The following is a 15,489-nucleotide window of genomic DNA, read 5'->3' on the forward strand; positions in this document are numbered from 1 at the left end:
TATAGTGCTTGAAGTTCTAGCAATAGCAATAAGACAAGATAAGGGGACCAAGGGGATTCGAATTGGAAAGGATGAAGTTAAATTTTTGTTATTTGCTGACGATATGATAGTGTACATAAGCGACTCCAAAAACTCTACCAAAGAACTCCGACAGCTGATAAACACCTTTAGTAATGTGGCAGGATACAAGATCATCTCCAAAAAATCGGTTGCCCTCCTATACACAAAGGATAAAGAAGCAGAGAGGGAAATCAGAGAAATATCACCTTTCACGATAGCCACAAATAGCATAAAATATCTTGGGGTTACTCTAACCAAGGAAGTGAAAGACCTATTTGACAAGAACTTTAAGTCTTTGAAGAAAGAAATTGAGGAGGATACCAGAAAATGGAAAGATCTCCCTTGTTCTTGGATTGGGAGGATCAACATAGTAAAAATGGCAATTCTACCAAAAGCAATCTATAGATTCAATGCAATCCCCATCAAAATCCCATCAAACTTCTTCACAGACCTTGAGAAAACAATAATCAAGTTTATTTGGAAAAACAAAAAACCCAGGATAGCCAAAACAATCTTATACAATAAAGGAACTTCAGGAGGCATTACCATCCCTGACTTCAAACTCTATTACAGAGCTACAGTCTTGAAAACAGCTTGGTATAGGCATAAGAACAGAGAAGTCAACCTATGGAATCAAATAGAAGACCCGGATATTAACCCACAAACCTATGAACACCTAATTTTCGACAAGGGAGCTAAAGGTATACAATGGAAGAAGGAAAGCATCTTTAACAAATGGTGCTGGCATAACTGGATGTCAACCTGTAGAAGAATGAAAATAGATCCATATCTATCACCATACACAAAACTCAAGTCCAAATGGATTAAAGACATCAACATTAATCTGTCCACTTTGAACCTGATAGAAGAGAAAGTGGGAAGTAGTCTACAAGACATAGGCACAGGAGACCACTTCCTAAGTAGAACCCCAGTAGCACAGACAATAAGAGAAACAATGAATAAATGGGACCTACTGAAACTGAGAAGCTTCTGTAAAGCAAAAGACACTGTCAGTAAGACAAAAAGGCTACCTTCGGACTGGGAGAAGATCTTCACCAACCCCTCATCAGACAAAGATCTGATCTCCAAAATATACAAAGAACTCAAGAAACTAGGTACTAAAACTCTAATTAACCCAATTAAAAAATGGGATACTGAACTGAACAGATAATTCTCAACAGAAGAACTTCGAATGGCCAAAAGACACTTAAGGTCATGCTCAACCTCCTTAGTGATCAGGGAAATGCAAATCAAAACAACTTTGAGAAACCATCTTACCACCTGTCAGAATAGTTAAACTCAAAAACACCAATTATAGCCTATGCTGTAGAGGATGTGGAATGGGAATACAAACTTGTGCAGCCACTGTGGAAATCAGTGTGGCGGTTTCTCAGGAAACTGGGAATATATCCCAGTTCTCAGGACTCAGCAATTCTACTCTTGGGAATATATCCAAGAGATGCCCATCATACTACAAAAGTATTTGTTCAACTATGTTCATAGCTGCACTATTTGTAATAGCCAGAACCTGGAAACAACCTAGGTGCCCCTCAATAGAAGAATGGTTAAAAAAGGTGTAGAACATATACACATTAGAGTTTTACTCAGCAGTAAAAAACAATGACATCTTGAATTTTGCATGCAAATGGATGGAAATAGAAAATGCTTTACTGAGTAAGGTAACCCAGACCCAAAAAGAGGAATATGGTATGTACTCACTCATAAGTGGATTCTAGCCATAGTTAAAGGTCTTTGAGTCTATAATTCGTGATCCTAGAGAAGCTAAATAAGAAGGTGAACCTGAAGAAAATCATATAGTTTTCCTCCTGGATTGCCAGGCAAACTTAGGTGCACGGGGGGGGGGGGGGGGGGGTAGGGGGTGGAAGTAAGGGGAGATGGTTAGGGAGTGGGCAGAGGGGGAGGATTGGGGATGGCTTGGGGGAATGGGAGGGGGGAGGGAGAGGAAGGATGGTTATGGGAGCAGGGAAGTTTATATCTCAACTAAGGGAGCCATTTTAGGGTTTGCAAGAGACTTGATTCTGGAGGGGTTTCCAGGCCCAAGGAGAGGTCCCCAGATTGTTCCCTGGGCAGCAGAGGAGAGGGTGCCTGAACTGGCCTTTGCCCATAACTATACTGATGAATATTTTGCATGTCACCACAGAACCTTATATGGCGACGGATGGAGATAGAGACAGAGACACATATTGGAACACTGGACTTAACTCCATAGGTCCAAATGAGAAACAGATGGAGGGAGATCGTGAGCTAGGAAAGCAGAACCAGAGGGAACCTTCATCCGACGATGGATGGAGATAGAGACGGAGACCCCCATTGGAGCACTGGGCTGAGCCCCCAAGGTCCAAATGAAGAGCAGAAGGAAGGAGAACATGAAAAAGGAAGTCAGGACCGCGAAAAGTGCGTTCACCCACTGATACAAGGTGACTGATCGAATGAGAGCTCACCAAGGCCAGCTGGACTGGGGCTGAACAAGCATGTGATCAAACCGGATTCTCTGAATGTGGATGACATGGGGGCTGACTGAGAAGCCATTGACAATGGCACTGGGTCTTTTTTCCTCTGCATGGACTGGCTTTTTGGGATCCTGGTCTGTTTGGATGCTCACCTTCCTGGACATGGAGGGAGGGGGGAGGAACTTGGATTTCCCACAGGGCAGGAAACCCTGACTGCTCTTGGGAATGGTGAGGGAGGAGGAGAGGGAGTGGGGGGAGCGGGAGGGTATTGGGAGGAGGGGAGAAAGTGGAAATTCTTTAAATAAATAAATAAGGAAAAAAAACTAAAAAAAGAAATAAAGTTTAAAATAAAGCCATGTAAAGATGGAAACTACACAGAGGAAAAAAAAGAACTTTTTAAAAAGAATTTTGAAAGGGGTGGGGAGTTTTGTTTTTTGTTTTTGTTTTTAAGTATATGGTTGTGCATAGTAAAGCATGCCTGTAATCACAACACTCACGATGCTGAGGCAAGAGGATTGCCATATATTTAAGGTCAGCCTGGGCTACAGAGTGTAAACTGAGATCCTATCTTAAAATACCCCCACCCCCCAAAAAAAGGAAAAGAGGAGAAAAGAAAAGAGATAACCTGAACCAACCACATCAGAGAGGCAGTTAGGGAGGAAAATACTGAGGTAGGAGAATCATGACTTTGTGATCAGCTTAGCCCACACAACAAAACCCTATCTCAAAACAAACAACCCAAAAAATATAAACAAATTAAAATATCATCATATGCTAAACATAACAAGTCTGGAGCTGTTAACTCTATGAGTGTGAATTCGATAACCCTCCCCTAGATTGAAGATTACTATGGAATAAGTAATGTGGATGTTAGAATATCTTTTAAAAACATGAGTTTCCATTGTAGAATTTTATAGAGTATGTCAATCTGTATTAATTGTGAAATAAATAATTTGCAAATGAAAAAAATCATTGTACTTATTTCCCACTCCATAAATCACTTTCTTCATCAGGACTTCCGGTTAGGATAGAATCTTTAAGTATTCGCATCACTCAAAACACAGTGACAACAATGCCATCCACAGGACATGAGGCAGCAGTTCACAGTTTCAATGCAAGTCCTTGCTCAGAGACGCAAACTCCTTTGGTTGTTCATGGCCTCTTACAAATATTAGGCCCATTGTTTACTAAACAAAAGAAATAGAAAAATGATGAGGGGCCAAAGAATCTAGTTCAACACTGGAGTCTCTGGAAAGAGGACACAAACCAAATCCTATTAGGTTTAATAAGTCCTGGACAATGAGGATGAGAAGGCCTGAGGAACAACAGCAACACACTGACAGCCCTAAGTGATAAGGGTGACAATGAGTGAAATGAGAAGAAGCTTCCGGCTGAAGGTGTGAATGGAGAGTTGGATTCAAATGAAGTCTCATCTTCAGTGGGTCCATAGACAGCTGAGGACAGCTATCCTATAGGTCTCAGATACCGCCCTCAGGAAAAGGCCGAAGTCAGAATGAGAGAGGTGTACGTACAAGTCTGCTGCTCCAGACCCAGAAGACCCCAACGACGAGCTTACAGAGTCCACAGAATATCCAAAAATCCTATTTGTTACAGGCAGGAAATACCCCCCCAAGAAAATTCTTGCCTTCCATATTTTCTTCTAAAGAAAAACCTAGAGTAAGGAGAAGATGAATCTTTTTTTCAGAGGAGCAAAACAGCCGGTCTGTGACCTTCCAATGTAATTAAAGTCTATGGGTGCTGATCAGGGAGGCGACACTTTATTACATTTCGTTTTCTTAGTGCTTTACAACCACTGTATTAACTAATTAACAGTGGGAACCCGATGTTTCTTGGAAAAGACTGCTGTTGCTACTTTTTTTCCCACCTTTTAGATGAACATTTTTTTTTTAAATCTTGAGATACAAAATGCATACAATGGGTGATATTTAAGCTTTTCAAACTAATGATTACAGCAGGCAGTTCATTCTCTTGGCACCTCTAGAGTTTAGCAGCAATTAATAAGGACATGAACAAACCATCTAAAGAGAGAAGCAGTTCCACTACGGCTCATAAAGGCCCATCTGTGAGCATCAGTGAGCTCTGCAAAGGACAAGGAACAGTATTGGAAGATGCTGCTGTTGCCATGGCTGCCACATCCTCCAGAAGCATAAGGCAGAAAGCTGTTTATCCCCACCTGCACAGAGCATCTTGTCATGGGTGCAAACAGAGATTTTTTTTCCTTACCTCAAGCAGTTTTCTTGTTTTTTTTTTTTTTGTTTTTTTTTTGTTTTTTTTTTTTGTTTTTTTTTTGGTTTTGTTTTGTTCTTTGATTTTTCAAGACAGGCTCTGTAGCTTTGGAGCCTGTACTGGAACTAGCTCTTGTAGACCAGACTGGCCTTTAACTCACAGAGATCACCTGCCTCTGCCTCCTGAGTGTTGGATTAAAGTCATGCTCCACTACCACCTGACAACTTCAAGCAGTTTTTAAACCAAAGATAATCAAGCACTTACGGAAAGAATGTTGGGGCTAGGGAGATAACTTAGTAGGCAAGAGTTGGCTGCCCCAACTTGAGGATTTGAGTTTGAATTCCTGGCATCCTGGTTTTAAAATAGCAGAAAATGGCAGCACTAACCCCAGCACTGGGAGGTGGGAGCAGAGATGAGAAGATCCTGTGAGCTTAGTGGCCAGCAAAGTCAGCTGAAACAGTGAGCTTCGAGTTCAGTGATAAGGCAGGGGAGCAGGGGAGCAGGGAAGGAAATCCCCAGAATCCAGAATTCACTCTCATGTGTCTGCATGCATTGTCCTGGTCACACACTCATGTACGTGCACAATACATACATATTCCATATATAACACAAATACACACACATACACACAAAGAAAAAAAACACTAAGGTATTTCCTTTGAACACAAATATCTGGTAAAATGACTCTGTGGGCAAAGGTAGCTGCTGCCAAACCTGAAGTCCAATCTCTGGGGCTCATGTAGTAGAAGAAAATCAAACTCCACAAGCTGTCTTCTGACCTCCATAACTGTGCTATGGTGTGCACATACCTACACACAATACACACACAAATAAATCAAGAAATAAAATGTAATTTGAAGACAAATTAATTCACACAAAAGTCTATTAAAGGCTCGCTTATGAGTAAGGTTGAAGCTGTCAGGTACCACTCACTCCTGCTAACTCAAACTGAATACCTACAATGGGTAAGGTCCTAAGAACAGAGGTGACCCTTGTTTAGTATATGGATGGTCATTCATCTAATTTCAGAACTGTGAAATTATCAAGCTTGCTTATGCACCTCCTCCTTGCTCATAAAATCCAAGGCCAAGTTCAAATCCCCATTTCAGAGAAAAGCTTCATCAGATACAAAAGACAGCCTTGAGCTGGGCTCTTCACACATTGCTAGCTCAATACACACTTGAAAGGGTTTTCTTTTTACCTCTGTAGACTGTTGACTCCTTACGAAAAATGAAAATAATAGTGTATCCACAGCTGTATGTAGAGTAGGATTGGCTTTGTTCTTCTGATTTTTCCAAAGTTTTTTTCCATTATTATAATGCTAATGTGGTGGCTACTGTTGAAATGTCAGATTTGTCAACAAACTGCCCAGTCATTGTAGACATTAAACAAACTACCACAATAATGCCAATGGGTCACTGTGTATATTAGATTTAGAATCAGGTAGACCTGGTTAGAAATCCTCATTCTAGTTGGCTGTGGTAACACATGCCTTTGATCCCAGCACTGGAGAGGTAGTCACAGGTGGATCTCTGTGAGTTCAGTCCACATAGTGAGGTCCAGGGCAGCCAGAAGGGACAGAGGGAGGGACGGAGAGAGGGAGGAAGACATCTTTGTCATAGCTGGATTGTAGTGGTACCTGCCTACAACCTCAGCACTTGGGAGGCTGAAACAAGAAGATCATACACTTGAGACCAGCCTGTCTCCAAACACAAAACAAGAAAAGAACCTTGGTTGCAATCCATTTTTTTTTTGGCAGAATGACTTGTAGCGAGAATCACAAAGATATGTATGACCCTTAGTGAGCAAGAGCCATGTATCAGAACTATGCTTTGTTGATTTTTTTTCCCTGGCAGCATTCATAATGTTTAGTATATACAAATAATAAATATTTTCTCAGTGACATTGACTTAGCCTCATAAATTATACATGTATATTCATGTATAGGACAACATAGGAACTCAAACATATTATAATTTGCCTTCCTCCTGCTGTATAGTAACAAGTAAGTTCTTGAAGAGCCTTTGAGATCGTCTTTGTAAAATTAGTCTTCAAAATTAATGGGATCATATAGATGCTAATTTAACATTTCTAGAGCATACCCACTGTGGACTGAGCATCTTCACATTCAGTTCCTAGGGTAGTATCAAACCTGTCCTTACCCCAAGGGTGGAGCTTTAAGAAAAAAAAATTCTATGGGCCAACAAGATGGCTCAGTGGATAAGAGCATGTGCTGCAAGGCCTGACAACCTGAGTTCAATTCCTGGAACCCACATGGTAAAAGAAAAAAATCTACTCCCACAAGCTGCCCTCTGGTCTCCACATGTGTGCTATTGCATGTACATGTCCATATATCTACATAGATAAACACATGTACGCACAAAATGAGTATTTAAAAAGAATACAGATACAGCAAGCTTTAGAACCTGGGAATCTGCTTTATCTCTGGTTATTTATAAGCAATTCCAATTTTAGTTTTTATGTGTATGAGTGTTTTGCCTGAATGTATGTCTAAGTATCACATGGCTTCCTGGAGCACATGGGGGCCAGAAGAGAGTGTCAGATTCCCTGCCACTAGAGTAAGAGATTCTTGTGAGCCACCATGTGGGCACTGGAAACTAAAGGTCTTCTGAAGCAGCAGCAAGTGCTTTTAGCTGCTGAGCCATATCTCCAGGCCCGCTATTCTAATTTTAAAGAGTATTCTCTCTGATCTCGGCTTCTGTGCCCTTCAATAATTTATTCCAAAGGTCACAAAGGCTAACACTATGAATCTAGTAAATATTTCCCTAGAACAGTTCTCTTTTTTTCAGTCTTCCCAGTCATCCTTTAATCAAAACAAGACTTGAGCAAATATGCACAAATTCCAATTTGTTCTATTCATACAAATGTTAAATCCCTCTTGACTATTCCTAACTTTTTTATTTATATTTATGATATGTTATTAGCTGTATTTGTATACATAGAGAGAAGAGCAATTGCAAAAATATATATCTATCAGGAATTCTCTTTGGAGAACTGTGCTCATAATAAGCAAAATTGTTAGCATCTATCACCCTGTGATGTAATCACATAAAATCCTCTTCTAGCTTCATCCCCATAAGGTATTTCTCTCTATATTACATTATAGTGACAGATGGAGAGATGTTTGCACAACACTGAGCCATTACATAATCTATGGGGAATACTAGAACATCACCAGTGCCTCCTGATACCCACAGCGAAGTCAGCCACGTATGCAACCGAAGGTCTTCACTCACAGTACACATTTCTGGAAAAACAACCTATAATTACAACTATATTCTAAGAGCATCACAAACAAGGTCCAGGACTAAATAAGTCCCTGCGTGTTAGAAGAGATGATGGTCAAATATTCAGATAGATGTGACACTTTATCTCAGGTGACAAGAGTCACGTTAGTCTATCCTGGCATGCAGCCAACTCCCAGAGACACCTCATGATAATATACGGACTTGGAGGATTTGGAGATGAAGCTCAAATTTGCTTTAGCCTGCAATAAAATCCAATCACCTGTCTTTTACTTTCAGTATTTACCTCTGGGAAATACAAATGTCGGATACTTCAGTTTTCAAGCTCTGTCCCACTTTCTCCCACCCCCGGGTCATCGCTCACTCTTCTCTGCATGGCATCTTAGTTCATGGTTCAATAGAGTGGCATGCTTCTCTCGGTCACAAAATACAGATTTGTATGCTAAAGCAAAACATTTTATGCATTCTTTTAGAGGACATTTACTGAGTCTTTCCTACAGTTTCCCTTTTCATGACTTGAGTGAAGCCCACAAACACATGGGACAATGTTTATCTTTCAGAATATTTTAGTTATCTAACAGTTTTTGTGTCTTTCCTGGGGCTCTTCTCTGTGAAAAGTTGCAAAATCTGCCATTCCCAAATCCACCACTTGGGTATAAGCATTACTTTGAGCCGATGACAGAGAAGAAACAGACACAAGAAAAGCTTCCAGATGCCCTTCTAGTTTGTATAAAAGCATGATAGATGTTTTCTGTTACCCCCAACACCAACACAGAAGGATCAAGTTCCGTCACCTAACACAGTTTTCTCAGTCTAGTACTGACATCACAGAAGGTAGTACCAAAAAAAAAAAAAAAAAAAACAAAAAAAAAAACAATAAAACAAAATGGTACAAGTAGCCGTCACCCACTTAGTTTTCCAAATACTGACCTTGCCACATTACCTGCCCTGAGACACAAGTCTTCTTCTGTCTTGTTGTTGCTCTGTACATTTATTGTTCTTTGTTGAAGACTGCTACATAAACCAGAGTCCCACCCTATGTCACTCTGTGCATATCACTCATCTATGTATGAAATACACACGCTAATGAAACAGTTCATTGTTTGTCACAGGGAATCCTAGCTAAAATCTACACTTAGATAGAGGAAAAGCTTTCCACCTCTCCATTCAACACTATAATTAGCTAGTGCAAACCACTGTACCTTAGGCAAGTGGTTTCAGGCTACTGGATGGCTCAGTGAGTGATGAGCCACTTGCTGCACGTATATGAAGACCAGAGTTCAGATCTCCAGAACCTACACAAATGCCAGGTGTAATTATAATACCTATAATTATGGTGAGAAAAATATGCAGACAGGGCATCCCTGAAACAAGCTTGCTAACTAGACTAGTCCACAAAGGTGAACTCTGTGTTCGGTTTAGAGACTGCCCTATAAACACACTGATGTAGTGAGGGGCTGCAGGGCAGGCCTGCTTTTCTCCTCACCCGGCTCCCGCACGGCTAGCTTAGTCCCAGAAATAATAACACACAAGTTATATTCATTTAAGCACTGCCTGGCCCATTATCTTTTAGAGAGTTAGTTACTGACTAACTCTCATATCTTGATATTAACCCATTTCTAATAATCTGTAGCACCACGAGGTGGTGGCTTACCGGAAAAGATTTAGCATATCTGACCTGGTGGCTGGCTCCATGGCGTCTGGCTCATAGCCCTCTTCCCAGCATTTTTTTCTGTTTACTCCGCCTACCTAATTTTCTGTCCTATCAAGGGGCCAAGGCAGTCTCTTTATTGACCAATGAAAATAACACAATAGACAGATAACCCTCCTCCATCACACTGAAGAGTGACTGAGACAACTCCTGCTGTCAACCTTGGGCCACCACACACAGGCACATACACATAGGCCCACACATGTGTAAACACATATACACGCCATGTGTATCCCAGGGCTAATCTTACTCTCTAGACCTTTAGACCTTTTCTGTGATTGCTAATGTTTTTTTTTGGGGGGGGGTCAGGTCTCTTATTGACTAAGCAGATTCTGAGTGTAGCTTGATCGATCTCCTGAACAAGTATCACTGGAGCACAATAAACCAATCATATATTAAAAGTAATGTAACTAGAGCCCAGAAAGATGGCTGTATAAGCAAAGGCCTCTGGAACCAAGCCTGATATCCTGAGTTCAATCCCTGTAATACAGGGTGGGAGGAGAGAATTGACTCCCCCATGCTGTCCTCTGACTTCTACATATGCTATGGTACAAGGCACATAGACACACAAATGATAACATAAAAGGAAAATATACCTAACAGACCAAGCCTTCCCAGTGCTATAGCTTAGCATTGCAACTCCATGTAGAATAGCAACTGTTTACCCCATGATTTTGTGATGGGCTGCAGTTTCCTGCTGCTGGTACTCAGAGCCTCAAGGAATACTACGCTGTGTGTCACTAGATAGGAAACAGGAAAATTCAAAACTTAGCATCTTATTGCTTTGGCAACAGAACTTAAATATCATAGATCAGACTATCACAAGTCAGAAAGTAGATGGTTACATATGGCATACATATGAACACACACATATATATGTATGTATATATACACACAAATATTAGGCATGCATATGAATGAATATCTAAATATACATGACAGATACAGATGTACCCAAGTGCAGGGGAAAGTGTTTTCCAGGTGAGTATTAATACCCACCATGATAACAAAGGGCTCTGCCCTTGTTCTGAGATATGACGTTATGAATAATTACAGTCCAAGTTCTAGCCCGACCCTGATTATTAGTACATAGAGTATCAAGAGGTGGTTACTACCCCATTAAAATCATGTCTAAGATCTTCAATGGTTCACTAGAATTTCAAAGCCTGTTGCCCTGCTGTTCGTCCTCTACTCCTGAGAATATTAACCTCCTTTGTGCTGAGGCCCTCTCTAGGCAGAAAAGCAAGGCCTCTGGCAACTCCACTCAGTGGAGACCATGACAAGGAGGACAATTTTCCATTTTTACGTGGTTTATTATTATTTATTTATTTTAATCTATAACCATTTGTATTCTGTCTCTTTAAAGACTTTACCCCTCCCTTTTTAAAGGCATTAACTTTATTTATTTATTTATTATTTCTTTTAAGCCTACATACATTTATCCAACATTGTGACCCATTTAGAGGTCTTTTATGTCTGAATCTGTCCTATTGTGAATCTGCAACTTTTATTATCTAGGAGCATTTTTGTTTTGCAGTTTTAAATCTTTAAGTGCTTAAGAATCTAAACTGTGACATTTTTGGGTCAAAAACAGGTATTGCCTGCTTGTTTTGCCCAGTCCAACAAGGCGGAGCCGCTTGTGCTCTGAGCTGCAGAGCCACTGGCTGGTCTGGATGTTGGCTCCACCTCTCTCCAATTTCAAAACGGTGAACGTACTATTTCTGTTAGCTCTGGGGTGACTAGGTAGGAGCCACAGTCAGCAGTTTAACTCTAAGACTGAGCGTGCAGCATAGAAACTCTTTTCATTTAAGTTATAGTCAAATTGGCCATGCAGAGCATTGCACAGCCTGGAAACATCTCTCCTTATGGCAGCAGAAATCCGCCATGCTCTCCCGCCTGCCTAAGCTTGATCCCACCTCCTGTAGAGGTGCAGGTGGGGAGTGGTGAGCATTGGCATGATCTCAGAGTACTTTCTTCCTATCCTGAGTGGGCACACCAACATCCAGCCCATAAATGCTTCATACCCAGAGTTTGCACCGGCGGCACAGCCCAGGGAGCCGCGTTTTTAAAATGACGCGGCTTTTTTTGGCCACTATTGCTGAAACAGGAAATCTCTCTATGGCACAGCAGACAGCAAAAAGCTGTGTTAAATTCTTTTTCCCTTATTTTTAAGCCCTCTCAGGTTTTTAAGTGGATTTAGTTACCACGTTGGGCGCCACTCTGTTGCATAAGAAGCTGCGGGCTGCGTCCCCGCCATCCTGCTCCAGCTAGTTTTACCTGAAATAATTATACAGAAACTGTATTCTTTTAAACACCGCCTGGCCCATTGTCTCCAGCCCCTTATTGGATAACTCCCACATCTTGATTAACCCATATCTAATAATCTGTATGCCATCACGAGGTCGTGGTTTACCGGGAAGATTCTAACCCATGTCCATCTTGGGTAGGAGAAGTATGGTGTCTGCCTCACTTCCCTTCTTCCCAGCATTCTGTTCTGTCTACTCTGCCTACCTACATTCTGACCTATCAGGCCAAGCAGTTTCTTTATTAATTAACCAATGAAAGCAACAAATAGAAAGAAGACCCACCTACATCAATGTACAGTACATTCACTTTCAAAAATGATTCATTGGGGGCCTGAAAGGATGGCTCAGAGGTTAAGAGCACTGGTTGCTCTTCCAGATGTCCTGAGTTCAATTCCCAGCAAGCACATGGTGACTCACAACCATCTGCAATGAGTTCTGGTGCCCTCTTCTGGCATGCAGATATACATGCAGGTAGAACACTGCATACCTACTAAATAAATCTTTTTAAAAATGCTTCATTACATATCCTTTCCCAGAACTACTAAAGAATCACTTCCTTATCTTCTCACCCTTTGTGTTCAGAGTGTATCGCTAAAATATGTCAATAGAAACATCTCTACATATGCCTTCTACTGATTCCTTGGTATTCTGCTATCATCTGTTAAATCTATTGCTCTGTTAATGCTTAAAAAATTGTGCCCAATGGAACTAGAAAGTTATCCAAAGTAACCCAGACCCAGAAAGACAAACATATTTGTCCTGCCTGCAGAATGTTCTGTGACCAGAGCCTAGCAGAATTGTCATCAAAGAGACCAGAGAGAATTTATCTGGCAAAAGATGGGAACATATGTAGAGTCCCACAGTCAAACATTAGGTGAAGCCCCAAGAATCCTCCAGAAAAAGGAGAGGAAGGATTGGAGGAACCAGAGGGTCAGAACCACCATGAGAACATGGCCCATTAGGACTCATAGTAGTGGTCTGACCTAGGTTTTCTGCATATATGTTATAGTTGAGAAGTTTGGGGTTTTTGTGGGAGCAGGTATAGTCTCTGACTCCTTTGCCTGCTTGTGAGCCCTTTCTTCTCCTCCTGATTTGCCTCGTTCAGCCCTGGTGTGATGGTTTATACCTGGTCCTGTAACTTGGTTTGTTACGTTTGATTGATGTCCCTGGGTGCCTGTTCTTTTCTGAGGGGAAGCAGAGAAGGGTGTGTTGTAGGGGAGAGGCTTGGGAGAAGGGAGAGAAGGGAAATTACAATTGGAGTGTAATATATGAGAATAGAAATAAAAAATAAGGAAAAAATTGTGCCCTCTTCCACCCTCAGCCCCAGTCTTGCTATTTGGCTCAGGTTTGCCTCAAACTTGGAATATTCCAGCATCTATGCCCCAAGTCCTGGGATTATAGGCACGTACTACTTATTTACCCATGATTTCTTTAAATAAGGAAGATTTCATGAGTGTGGACTGGTGTGGGAGAATTGTCTGTATTCTGTCAATCATATTTTAATAAAACGCTGATTGGCCAGGTAGGCAGTATAGGCAGGAAAGCCAGACAGGAAGTAGGGGTGGAGCAAAGAGACTGGGAGTATTCTGGGACACAGGAAGCTCTCTCTCCACTCCTGTGCAGACCACCGAAGAGGCAGCATGTAAGTTGCCCAGCTGAGAAAGGTACAGAGCCATGTGGCTAATGTAGATAAGGATAACGGGGTACCATAAGTTATAAGAGCTAATAAGTAGCCTGACCTAATGGGCCAATCAGCTTTATAACTTATAGAGATCTCTGTGTGATTGATTTCTCTTTGGAATTTGCCGGCTGTGGGGTGCCGGGCGGCACGGAAGCCCCAACAAACCGGCCCCCTCATGCTACAGTGGACAGAATTAAAATGTCAACAGAATTTGCCTCTTTTCCATTTACCACTTTGCTCCAAGCCAAGAATTCCGATACCAATAGAGCCCTCACCTGTTTCCACCCTTTTTTGCCTATTACCAAAAACTCAAAACAAAAAAATAGTTAATGAAATATTACTCAGCAGCTCCAATTATTTGTGAACTAACAAATCATTAGTTGAATCTAAGAACAGTGATGACATGAAGTGCTTCCCAGTGTGCCAACAGTTCCTTCTTTGTTCCTAAGAATTTCTACAGTAGAAGTCCCAACTTTTCCCCACTTTCCATCCCCCCCCCCAAATATCTTTACTACATTTCCTACTTAGGAGCAATCTTCAGCAAAGTCATGGAACACAGAAAAAAGTTATTTTCTTTTCACATCCTACCAAGATTCACATTGACAGTCTAATTTTCTATAAATCAGAATGTGACCATACTTGGAAATAGGTAGCTTACAGAAGTAATCAAATTAAAATGAAGCCATGAGCACAGAACCTAATCAATATGGGTGGTGCCCTTAGAAAAAGGAAAAATTTGGACTCAGATTCAAACAGAAAGATGGGTCAATGAGGGAAGAAGGTAGCCACCAAGAAGAGGAAAGTCTGAAACAGTCTGTCACAGCTCTCAGGTGGAATCAACTTGACAATGTCTTGAATTTGAACTGCATCCTTCGGAACTGTGGAACAATGGATCTAGATGTTAAGTCATCCAGCTCATGGCACTTCTTTGTACATACCCAAAGGAGGTTTCCTCTAAAGCACTCTCGTGAAGAGATGTTCTGTACTCTATGGCTCTTTTGGTATTGTTCACTGTAATAGTTTGCTGGCTGTTGCAATAAACACCAGAGTCAAATGCAAATTGGTGAGGAAAGAGCGTATGTTAGGGATGAGGTACCCATCTCAGTCACCCTAGAAATCCTGGAGCAGGAGCTGAAGCAGAAGGAACAGTTTCCCTGTCTTACTCAGCCTGCTTCCTCGTATAACTCAGGTCCACTTCCCTACCCAGGAGTGACACTGCCCACAGTGAACTGGGCCCTCCCACTTCAATCATGAACCAAGAACAACTCTTACAGACATGCCCACAGGCAATCAGATGGGGGCAAAATCCTCAGTTAACATTCCTCTTCCCAAATGACTTCAGTTTAAGTCAAGACGACGAAAACTAACCAGCACATTCACAATATATACCCAAGTGTGGAGGTTTAGAATAAAATGGCCCCCAAAGGAAGTGGCACTATTAGGTAGGACCTTGTTAGAGGAAGTGTGTCACTGTGGGGGTGGGTTTTGTGGCCATCTTCTCAAGCTTCACTCAGTGTGACAGTCATTCTACTTCCTTCTGCCTTTTGGTCAAGATATAGCATTCTCCCCTTCATGATGATAATGGACTAAACCTCTGAACTGCAAGCCACCCCAAATAAATGTTTTATCTATCAGAGTTTCTGTGGTCCTGGTGCATCTTCACAGCAATAGAAACCCTAACTTAAGCCCCAAGAAACAGGGGAAATCTATCAATGGTAAGTGGCTAGAGAAATGGAGCAGATATATA

The sequence above is a fragment of the Myodes glareolus genome, chromosome 27 (genome assembly GCF_982192425.1).
Source record: "Myodes glareolus chromosome 27, mMyoGla1.1, whole genome shotgun sequence".
Classification (NCBI taxonomy): Eukaryota; Metazoa; Chordata; class Mammalia; order Rodentia; family Cricetidae; genus Myodes; species Myodes glareolus.